Consider the following 9671-nt stretch of genomic DNA (forward strand, 5'->3'; position numbering starts at 1 on the left):
TAAAATCTAAATACTGATTGCCTGAAAAAAACATTGCATTTTTGTAAGAAAGATTCAATAACTATAAAAATGATACCAATCAGTGTCAAGTTAGAAAACTGGTGGGTTCCAGAGCTAGCCAGACCAGAGGAGTTCTAAGAATACTCGCCTGTTGACATTTCCCAGAAATATATTCCTTAAGATCTAAAAAAATTGTTCTGGATTCAGTTAACAAAGAAAATAAGAATCAGCAAGATAGTTAAGGGGTATTCGTTTTAAGATCCTACTTTTCAAAATCCACCTCTCTGATTCTCATTTTGATCTTAATGAAAATAGAAATAAAGAAATCACAGGGCTGCTGCAAACTGATATTTATAAAACTAATAATTTATAAACACAGAATTTAGCCTCCAATTAAATGAAAGTACACAGTTTAGGGCAAAAAGTAAAGGCATGTGAAATTTCTGTAAGACCAAGTTTACTAGGGCCAATTTCTACCTTGAGATGCAAGATTTTGCAACATTCAGAGACAAATTTGGACCCATTTCTTCTTGCCAAACAGGTATTGGAGAGAAAGCGTTATTTTGGGTGTGGTAGATACTTTGAAATATTGTTGTTTGTCACACACTGTCTGAACACATAAATATTCGTAAGTGTAAATCAAATCTTGTACTTATCATCCAAATTAAAAGATGTAACACCCCTCAGGAATAATATGTTTTATAAGTAATTTTTTAATTCAATGCCTTCATTGTGGAAGAAAAAGCTTTGAAAGGTAATAAAATCCATGAAACTTATAGTTTTTCCCTTTTACTATTTTCAACACAGAACAAAGAAACCAAGACCCACTCTAAGCATTTTATAGAATAAAAATTGCTTCTGCAATTAATTCAAGGAAGCTGTTTAAGCGCCATCTCTACTGATCACGAAAGCCCTGAGTTTAAATTTCATATGAAGAGTATATGAAGCAAAATCAAAGCAGTATATTTTCATAAACATGCATTTGTCTTATAAGGAAAGGAGAGAAAATTTATTCTTCACATTTCATACTTCAAGAGATATTCTGCAAGCTTTTCTTATAGTAGTTAATGGATTGGTACAGTTGCTTGATGGCTATTTATATGGCTAATATCAACTATACATGTTTACCTGCTTTAGCTTTCTATAAGAACTTTAGAATTTCTGGTAATCAGGGGCACGCCAGGACATCGCTCTGGCGGGAGGCTGCGGGTGGGTAGTGGCTGTGGTGGCGTCCGGGCATCCAGGCGGCCATCCGGGTTCAGGATGGTGAAGCTGATGATGGAGCTGATCGAGCAGGCAGCACAGTACACCAACGCCATGTGGGACCGTGAGCAGGACCTGCGGGGATATAAAATTCCTGTCATAGAAAATCTAGGTGCTGTTGTTATTAGTTTTCTTAATCCTGGCCATTCTAACTGGAGTGAGGTGCAATCTTAGAGTTGTTTTGATATGCATTTCTTTTATGATCAGAGATGTTGAGCATTTCTTCATGTGTCTGTAGGCCATTTTTGTTTCTTCTTCAGAGAAGACTCTCTTTAAGTCCTCGGCCCATCTTTTAATGTTACTTTGGATATTAGTTTTGGATTGATTCAATTTTTTGAGCTGTTGATATATTTTAGATATGAGGCCTTTGTCCATTGTATGGTTGGTGAAGATCTTCTCCCACTCTGCAGGCTTCCTAATTAATTTGCTAGGTATGTCCTTTGCCATACAAAAGCTCTGCAGTTTAATGCAGTCCCACTTATCCAGCCTTTCTCTTATTTGCTGTGATTCTTGGTCCTTATTAAGAAAGTTTCGACCAGGGCCAAGGAGGCGTAGTGTATCTCCTATTCCTTCTTGTAAAGTTTTCAGTGTGTCGGCTTTTAACTCGAGGTATTTGATCCATTTGGAGTTAATTCTAGTGCAGGGATGCTGGACGGGATGTGTCCAGGAGGGATCACTACTACACTGTTGATAGGAGTGTAAACTCGTTCAACCACTATGGACAGCAGTGTGGGGATTCCTCAAAAGAGAAAACATAAAGCTCCCCTATGACCCAGCAATTCCACTACTAGGCATTTACCCAATTGTCCAGAAACAAGGACATACTAAATGCACTAGCAGAACGATGTTCATTGCAGCACTATTTACCATAGCAAAGATATGGAACCAACCCAGATGTCCCTCAGTTGATGAGTGGATCAACAAGATGTGGTATTTGTACACAATAGAATTCTATGTGGCTGTCAGAAAGAATGACATCTCACCATTTGTTAGGAAATGGAAAGATTTAGAAAAAATCATATTAAGAGAATTAGGCCAGACTCAAAGGAACATAAGCTCAATGGTTTCCCTCATTTGTCATATAGATACCTTGGGCTCTCCTAGGAGAGTTTGCAATAGAGCAAAACCTAGATATATAAGGTCATATAGTATGATGCTAAATGAAAGGACCTCTAGGATATAGAAACAAAAGCCATAAAATGAGTGATTGTTGTCTTTAATGTACTATGTTATATCTCATCTCTTTTGCTTTCCCTTGGTTATCTCATATTGTTACAGTATCTCACTTTGTTATCTGATATATTGGATATATTTGTATTTGGTTATTTGAAATTTGATAGGGAAGGGGGGAAAACAAGAGGAGGGCTGGGGTGGGGGGAGGGAAATGGGGACCAAGACATGTGAAAGGGTATCAATGTATGTGAATTAATGCACCTTGTATCTGGCAAATATAATGTAACCCTTCTATTAATTACAATAAAAATGTATGAAAAAAATTAAAGAAAAGAAAATCTAGGTGCTACCTTAGACCAGTTCAAAGCTATTGATTTTTCTGACAATGAAATCAGGAAAGTGGATGGCTTTTCTTTGTTGAGTAGACTGAAAACCTTTTTAGTGAACAACAACAGAATATGCTCCATAGGTGAGGGGTTTGACCAGGCTCTGCCATGTCTGACAGAACTCATTCTCACCAACAACAGTCTCGTGGAACTGGGGGATCTGGACCCTTTGGCATCTCTCAAATCACTGATGTATCTAAGCGTCCTAAGAAACCCTGTCACAAATCAGAAACATTACAGGCTGTATGTCATCGACAAAGTTCCACAGGTCCAGGTCCTGGATTTCCAGAAAGGAAAGTTAAAAGAGCGTCAGGAAGCAGAGAAAATGTTCAAGGGCAAATGGGGTGCACAGCTTGCAAATGATACTGCCAGGAGAAGCAAAACCTTTAATCCAGGGGCTGGTTTGCCAACTGACAAGAAGAAAGGTGGCCCTTCTCCAGGGGATATGGAAGCAATCAAGAATGTTATCGCCAATGCATGGACTCTGGCTGAAGTGGAGAGGCTGAAGGGGTTGCTGCAGTCAGGGCAGATCCCAGGCATAGAGCTCAGACCCCGGGACCACAGATGATGGTGAAGATGAGATGGAGGAAGACACGATTGCAAATGGGTCGTGAGCAGCCTGCCAGGCAGATGATAAACCATCCTGGACAAACCTTGGTTTTGGAACGTGGGTTTGTGGCAGCAAAGTATTGGAAACACTTAAAACTGCTGATTTTTTTTTGGGGGGGGGTGAAATGTAAATGTCAGTTTTCTACAAATAGTGAAAATAAAGGTCCCATACATTAAAAAAAATTTCTGGTAATCATTTATAACAAACCTTTATTTGCAGATTTAGCAAATTTTGTACAGGAGAATTTTGGTTAACAGCTTACTTTTTGCATTGGACAGATTTATAAAGGCCCATTGCATTTGAAAGAGAAATCTGTCATTTAAGAAAGACTCCTAAGACATGAGTTAATCATACAGTGATTAAATTATAATATTGCATCACATCACATTAAGTGTGAGTGAAAACAAGAAGTCAACATGAGTATCCTACACTATAGGATTAGGCAAATAATTCGTCAAACAGTAATTCAACAAAATACTATAAGACCATCAAGACAAATTATATAAATGACTATTATGTTTTATAAAAGCTTGACAAGGGGAGGGAAACAAGATGAAGGGAAGGCATGGGGGGAGAGAAATGGGAACAAAAACATAAGAAGGGGTATCATTATGTGTGAAGTAATGAACCTTCTATCTGGTGAATATACCTGCAACCCTTCTATTAATTTCAATAAATTTTTTAATAGCTTGAAAAGTGAAAATCTGATTACTTAGTGTATGAAATGGTTCAGTCTGATTTAGATATATGCACATATATAAGCATAAACACATTAAAAGATTGTAAAATGAAGGCAAGCATGAATATCCTTCAGTAATTATCTTAGGTGATATAGCCACAATTTTATCAATGAGTTGCATTTATATTTTTTTTCACAATTTCTACAGTTAGATTATTACCTTAATAACCAAATAACAACTACAGAAATGATGCAGTTAACATGTATTGCATGGTTGACTATGAGACAGAACATATACTATGTATGTACTCTGTATCTTTTTAATATCTTCAGAATCTCTATTAAAATAGTACTACTTTGCTTTGACTTTAGGTGACAGATGTGACAGATGTGAAAAAATAGAGAGAGAGTATGGACACAGAAGGAGTGAGGTATTTACAAAGCAACTGGATATAGGACATAATTTTGAAAGTTAGTAGAAAAGACATCTTAAGTATCAGTAGTGTGTGCAAGAGACCATACCTCATTCATATATTCCAAAATGCTAACAATCTCTTTGTTCCTTTGCTATACACAACAAGCCTATGCTACTCTAAACATTCTTTAGATGGTTGATTTATTTATTCTTCATTCTTTTCAGCTTTGTATTTTTTATATCTGTAGAATCAAAAAAAAGAATAAAAGAAAAAAGTCTTGTCAAATGGAAGAGTATTGTCTTCATAATATTTTTCAAATAAATGGATGGATGACTAAAATTCAAATATACTCCTGTGTATAAAATGACATTATATTCTACTTAACACTATTCAAGCACATGCATGGGTGTGATATTTCCAAATAATTAGTGGCAAGTCCTTCAAATGAGAAAAGAAGAAAAGTGTGTCTTTGCTTTTCTGTATTCTCTCACTCACAACATTGTGAAGCAGAATCAGCAGGAACACACAGATCATTAATTTCAAGGGAGGAAGCCTTTCAAGATAAAGCACAAAAATACAAGCCTGTCTGTAAGGAAACTTCAGGAAGCAGAAGAAAGAGACACATCTCTTCTGTTCTTTGCATAGAGAAATTATTACATTGAAACCTTCAATTTTAAAAATGGGAAATAAAGATAAAGTGAAAATAAATCTCCAAATTTCAAGAAACCCTTCTACTGCAAGTCGCTGGTGGATTTTAATTGTAAATTATATAAATAAATAAAAATAGCAGGGTTCCAATTAGAGTGTGCATTCTGAAATTTTTTTTGACTAGAGTATGGTATAATAAATGAATAAAGAAAAATGCAAAGTCTAAGTTATGAAGGGATCAAAATAACTAAGCCCTGAATCTGAATTTTTCTTACATAGCTCAGGTGAAAAGCAACAGGAACAACAACAAAAAGATATTTGAATAAATCTAAGGAAAACAATGGTAAATTTCAAATGATATTAAAGTTCTGTAAATTAAGATGAGTAAAAATGGAAAATCACATAGTCATATAATAAAGAAATCATACTTCTAAAAAAATAAATCTTGCTTCTACTTTGCAGATCAAGTAACCATCCCCAGATTAGGGGTAGTATATTTGCTAATTAAATAAATACATGGATTACATTTTATTTTCCCCATTTTTCAGCCAAGGAAATGGAGCCTTGGGGATTGTAATTATTGAAATGAAGTTGCTATGGTATTTACAGGATGTACTTTGTAATGGAATGGTTAACTCATGTGCACCACTTCCAGCTTTTTTCTATGTATGTGGTACCAAGGAATTGAACTCTGGTCTTCGTGCATGGTAGGCAAGCACTCTACCACTAGGCCAAATTCCCAGCCCTGCTCATGAGCCTTATGTCTAGAATTTTTTTTTATTCATCTAGAATTTTCAAGCATTATTTTAGAGTTAATTTTAATATTGCTCCAGTGAAGAGTAGATGAGCTGGATATATAGGAAAAGTGGTGATCACTGCCCTGTTTTCACTAATAGTTAAAACTGACATACTTTATATTCCCTGAAACAAAATGTGCGTGGACAGGCTAAATAAACTTCATGGGAATAAGATTATTATTTTGTCACAAGTAGAACCATTTTGTTAATTTTTCTTTTTTAATGCAATTTTATTGTAATTAATAGAAGGGTTATATTAAATTCTCCAGCTAGAAGGTGCATTACTTCATAAACATTGTTATTCTTTCTCATGTTTTTTCCCCCATTTCCCTCCCCCCAACCCATCTTGTTTTCCCCCCTTCCTTATTAGATTTCCTTATTAAATTAACTGTGTAGAATGGTTCATTAGTGGGTTGTAGTCACCACTAAAAGTAGACTGCTAAGAAGAAGTCCATGTACCTGTTTATTAACTACTCTTTTTCCGTAATGGAAAAAGAACTAGTAATAAACCATTATAATTGTATGATTTGCTACCTGGGGGCTGCAGGAATTATTGGTGGGAAGAGAATGGAGAAGTGTCTTCACTAGCTCCAGTGATCTAAGAAAAACCTATATTCAGGGACATCTTCTAGCACACTTTAATACTTAAAAGTCTGAAGAAATATAGTTCTGCTCTGCCTCCAGGTGGAAGAAAAAACAAATATACTCAGGAGAAGCAGACATACTCATCCTGCCATTCATAGTGAGGATAAAGCCAACTAAAGCATAGTTTCGGCTGGCCAGAAATACCTCTCTATGACAAAAACGCCATAATGATTCCCTGGTCAACTGGAAAACTAATACTAACTTTACAGCACATGCAGGGACATTTGTGAACATTATGCAAAAGCCTCAAACAAATTACAGACTTTCAATGGTTATACAATTAGTACAATACAAAATACAGGCATATTTAATTTTTATTTTGATTCTCTTTAAATAATTGTACAAAGGAGGTGCCATATAAGAGAAGAGTTTATGAATAGTCTGTCCTGATCAGTATTATCCCATCAACATTCTTTTCCTGCCTTTAACCCATCCCTCCCCTCAGTTTTCATTGTTTTACCTACCTCTCATTGGCACAACACCCCCTCTGGGATATACCATCTCCTGGTGTTAATTTTGTAAAAGGTGAAAGATTCATACGATCTGAAGAGAAAGCAGAGTATTCTGGTGTTAATTTTGTTGGACTTCTGGCTTTGTCCCTCTGTAAGATTATACAATTTGAAGTCTCCATAGTGTCTATTATACTTCAGTTAAGTCATTTGTAATTGTTTGTATATGGTCCATCTTGATTTGTTTACTTTTAAATTTATGGGTACATTCTTTTTTTTTTCTTTTTTGCCAGTCCTGGGCTTGGGCTCAGGGTGTGAGCACTCTCTTTGTACTTTCTCAAGGCTAGCACTCTACCACTTGAGCTTCAGCACCACTTCCGGCTTTTTTCTATGTGTGTGGTACTGAGAAATCGAACCCGGGTCTTTGTGCATGCTAGACAAGCACTCTACCACTAGGCCAAACTCCCAGCCCCAAGGTACATTCTTTCTATCACAAATGGAGGAATGATTGGGAGGGGCTAGGGAGAAGAAAATAGGGACAAAAACATGAGAAGGGGTATCAATGTGAGAGAAGTAATGCACCTACTACCTGATCGATGTAACTGTAACCCCTTTATACATTACCCCAATAATAAAATATAATGGAGGAAGTCATCCAATCATTGTTTCACTGGGTCTGGCATACTTTACGGTACTTGATGAGCTATTGAGTATTATAAATGAAATTCACCAATTGCTTGAAGAGCTTGGGCATCTCTTTAAATTTCTACCTAGTATTTCATTTCCTAATTAAAATCAGTGCAATACAAAAACAAAATAAATGAGAGAAAAATATCCTTGTGCATAATGGAAAAATATCCATGATTTTTGCAATCCATTTAATCTTAAATAGAGTATTAAAATTCCTTTGAAGTTAGCCACAAAAGTGCTTCATAATTATACTATAATCTCAGCTATTTTTACTAGTATTCCCAGCATAATCCTTTTACAATTTAAGTTCACTGAATTACCTTATCTGCAATGCCAATTCAACTTAAGAAGAAATTTATAATATAGGTAATAAATTTTTCCTATTTTTTTACCTAGATATGATTTCCTACAAAATATTCCTTATGGAGTCTGAGCCTTGAGGGTTGTTGTGTATTTCCAAAAGCAGAGAGACTATTTTGTTGATAGTTCAACTGATAAGTAATATGCTGCATGTTTTTACAAGAAAAACCATAAAGGAAAATTAAACTCATTTTAAAAGCACATAAATAGTTTTTACAACAAAGCAATTAGAAAAACAGGATTGCTAAGCACAATGAGGGCTAAATTGCCTTCTGTTTTGAAACTATGTACTTGCTCTAAAGGAATAATAAGAGTTGCTTGTGATTAATATTAATATCAATTTCATGTTTTTAAAAAATCAAGTATATGAAGGATATAGGAAGAGTAGAAAAATACTCACCAGAGTACCAATCTTATGCATCTAAAATATCATATTTTATGCCCCAAATGCATACAATAAAATATTTTATATCTTATGTAGTTTTTTGCATTATGAATAGTCTATAATACTAATGGTACAAATAAATTGATGTATAAATAATTATTTCCTAGCCTGTTTCTGCAATTAAGCTGACTTATTTTTTCTCTTTTTTTTGTTTTTTTTAAGCTGACTTATTTTGAAATAAAATATTAAAGCAAAAAATGAATCAATACATTTATTTTATGCTCATATAAGCAGTAGAAGATATGTAGTACCTGCTTTAAGAGCCTTCACTCATATTAAACATAAATATTGACATCTCCATTTCCATATCCAACATTACATTATACATATAAAGTATATGAGATAGAAATTTATGTCTGTTTAATAAGATCACAATATTTAAAGAACAAAAGATAATCAAGAGAGTACTGAACGTATGAATAATTATATGATAGTTTTGAAAGTTAAATTGTAAAGGATGAATAGTTAATAGCTAACATTCTAGCATGGTGCTAGATAAGATTATAGAAATAGTTTACTAAAAGAAGCAGCACATTGTTATACTTTTTTTTACAGATAATAGACTCTGTGAGTTATGTTATCATTTCTTAAAAAACAAAGAAACAAAACCCAGCAACAACAAAAAAAAATAATCCATTACAACCAGCATTGCTGCATCTGATCCCTGGTGAAGTTACTATGTAACCAAGCAGATGAATGAATCAGTTTGTACTAAGGGATGTAAAGGACATTGCTCTGATGTTTTCTTTATAGATAAAAATCAGATTTGGCTGGGAACTAGTGGATCATTTATGTAATTCTAATTACTCTCAGTTAAGCTGAGATCTGAGGATAGGTGTCAAACCAGTTCAGGCAAGAAAGTCTTTGGGAACTCATCTCCAATTAGTCACCAAAAAAGCTAAAAGTGGAGCTCTGGCTTCAAATAGTAAAGCACTAACTAACCTTGAGCAAAAAACAACTCAGAGACAGTGCCCTGTCACTGAATTCAAGCCCCCAAACTGACAGAAAAACCAACAAATAAAACTTTGAGGGTTTTCCTTCAGGAAGAATTTTAAGGAGTACTGTTTTTGTTTCTGTCCTCTATCTTGTTTGAATGCCAAAACTTTACTT

General features: G+C 34.8%; 1 pseudogene; it reads left to right on the plus strand.

Moving 5' to 3' along the window:
• Positions 1 to 1263: 1263 nt before the first annotated feature.
• Positions 1264 to 3436, plus strand: LOC150061646 (U2 small nuclear ribonucleoprotein A'-like; annotated as a pseudogene).
• The last annotated feature ends 6235 nt before the right edge of the window (positions 3437 to 9671 follow it).

This window comes from Megascapheus bottae, chromosome 6 (assembly GCF_031878675.1).
Source record: "Megascapheus bottae isolate mThoBot1 chromosome 6, mThoBot2.hap1, whole genome shotgun sequence".
In the NCBI taxonomy this organism is placed as follows: domain Eukaryota; kingdom Metazoa; phylum Chordata; class Mammalia; order Rodentia; family Geomyidae; genus Megascapheus; species Megascapheus bottae.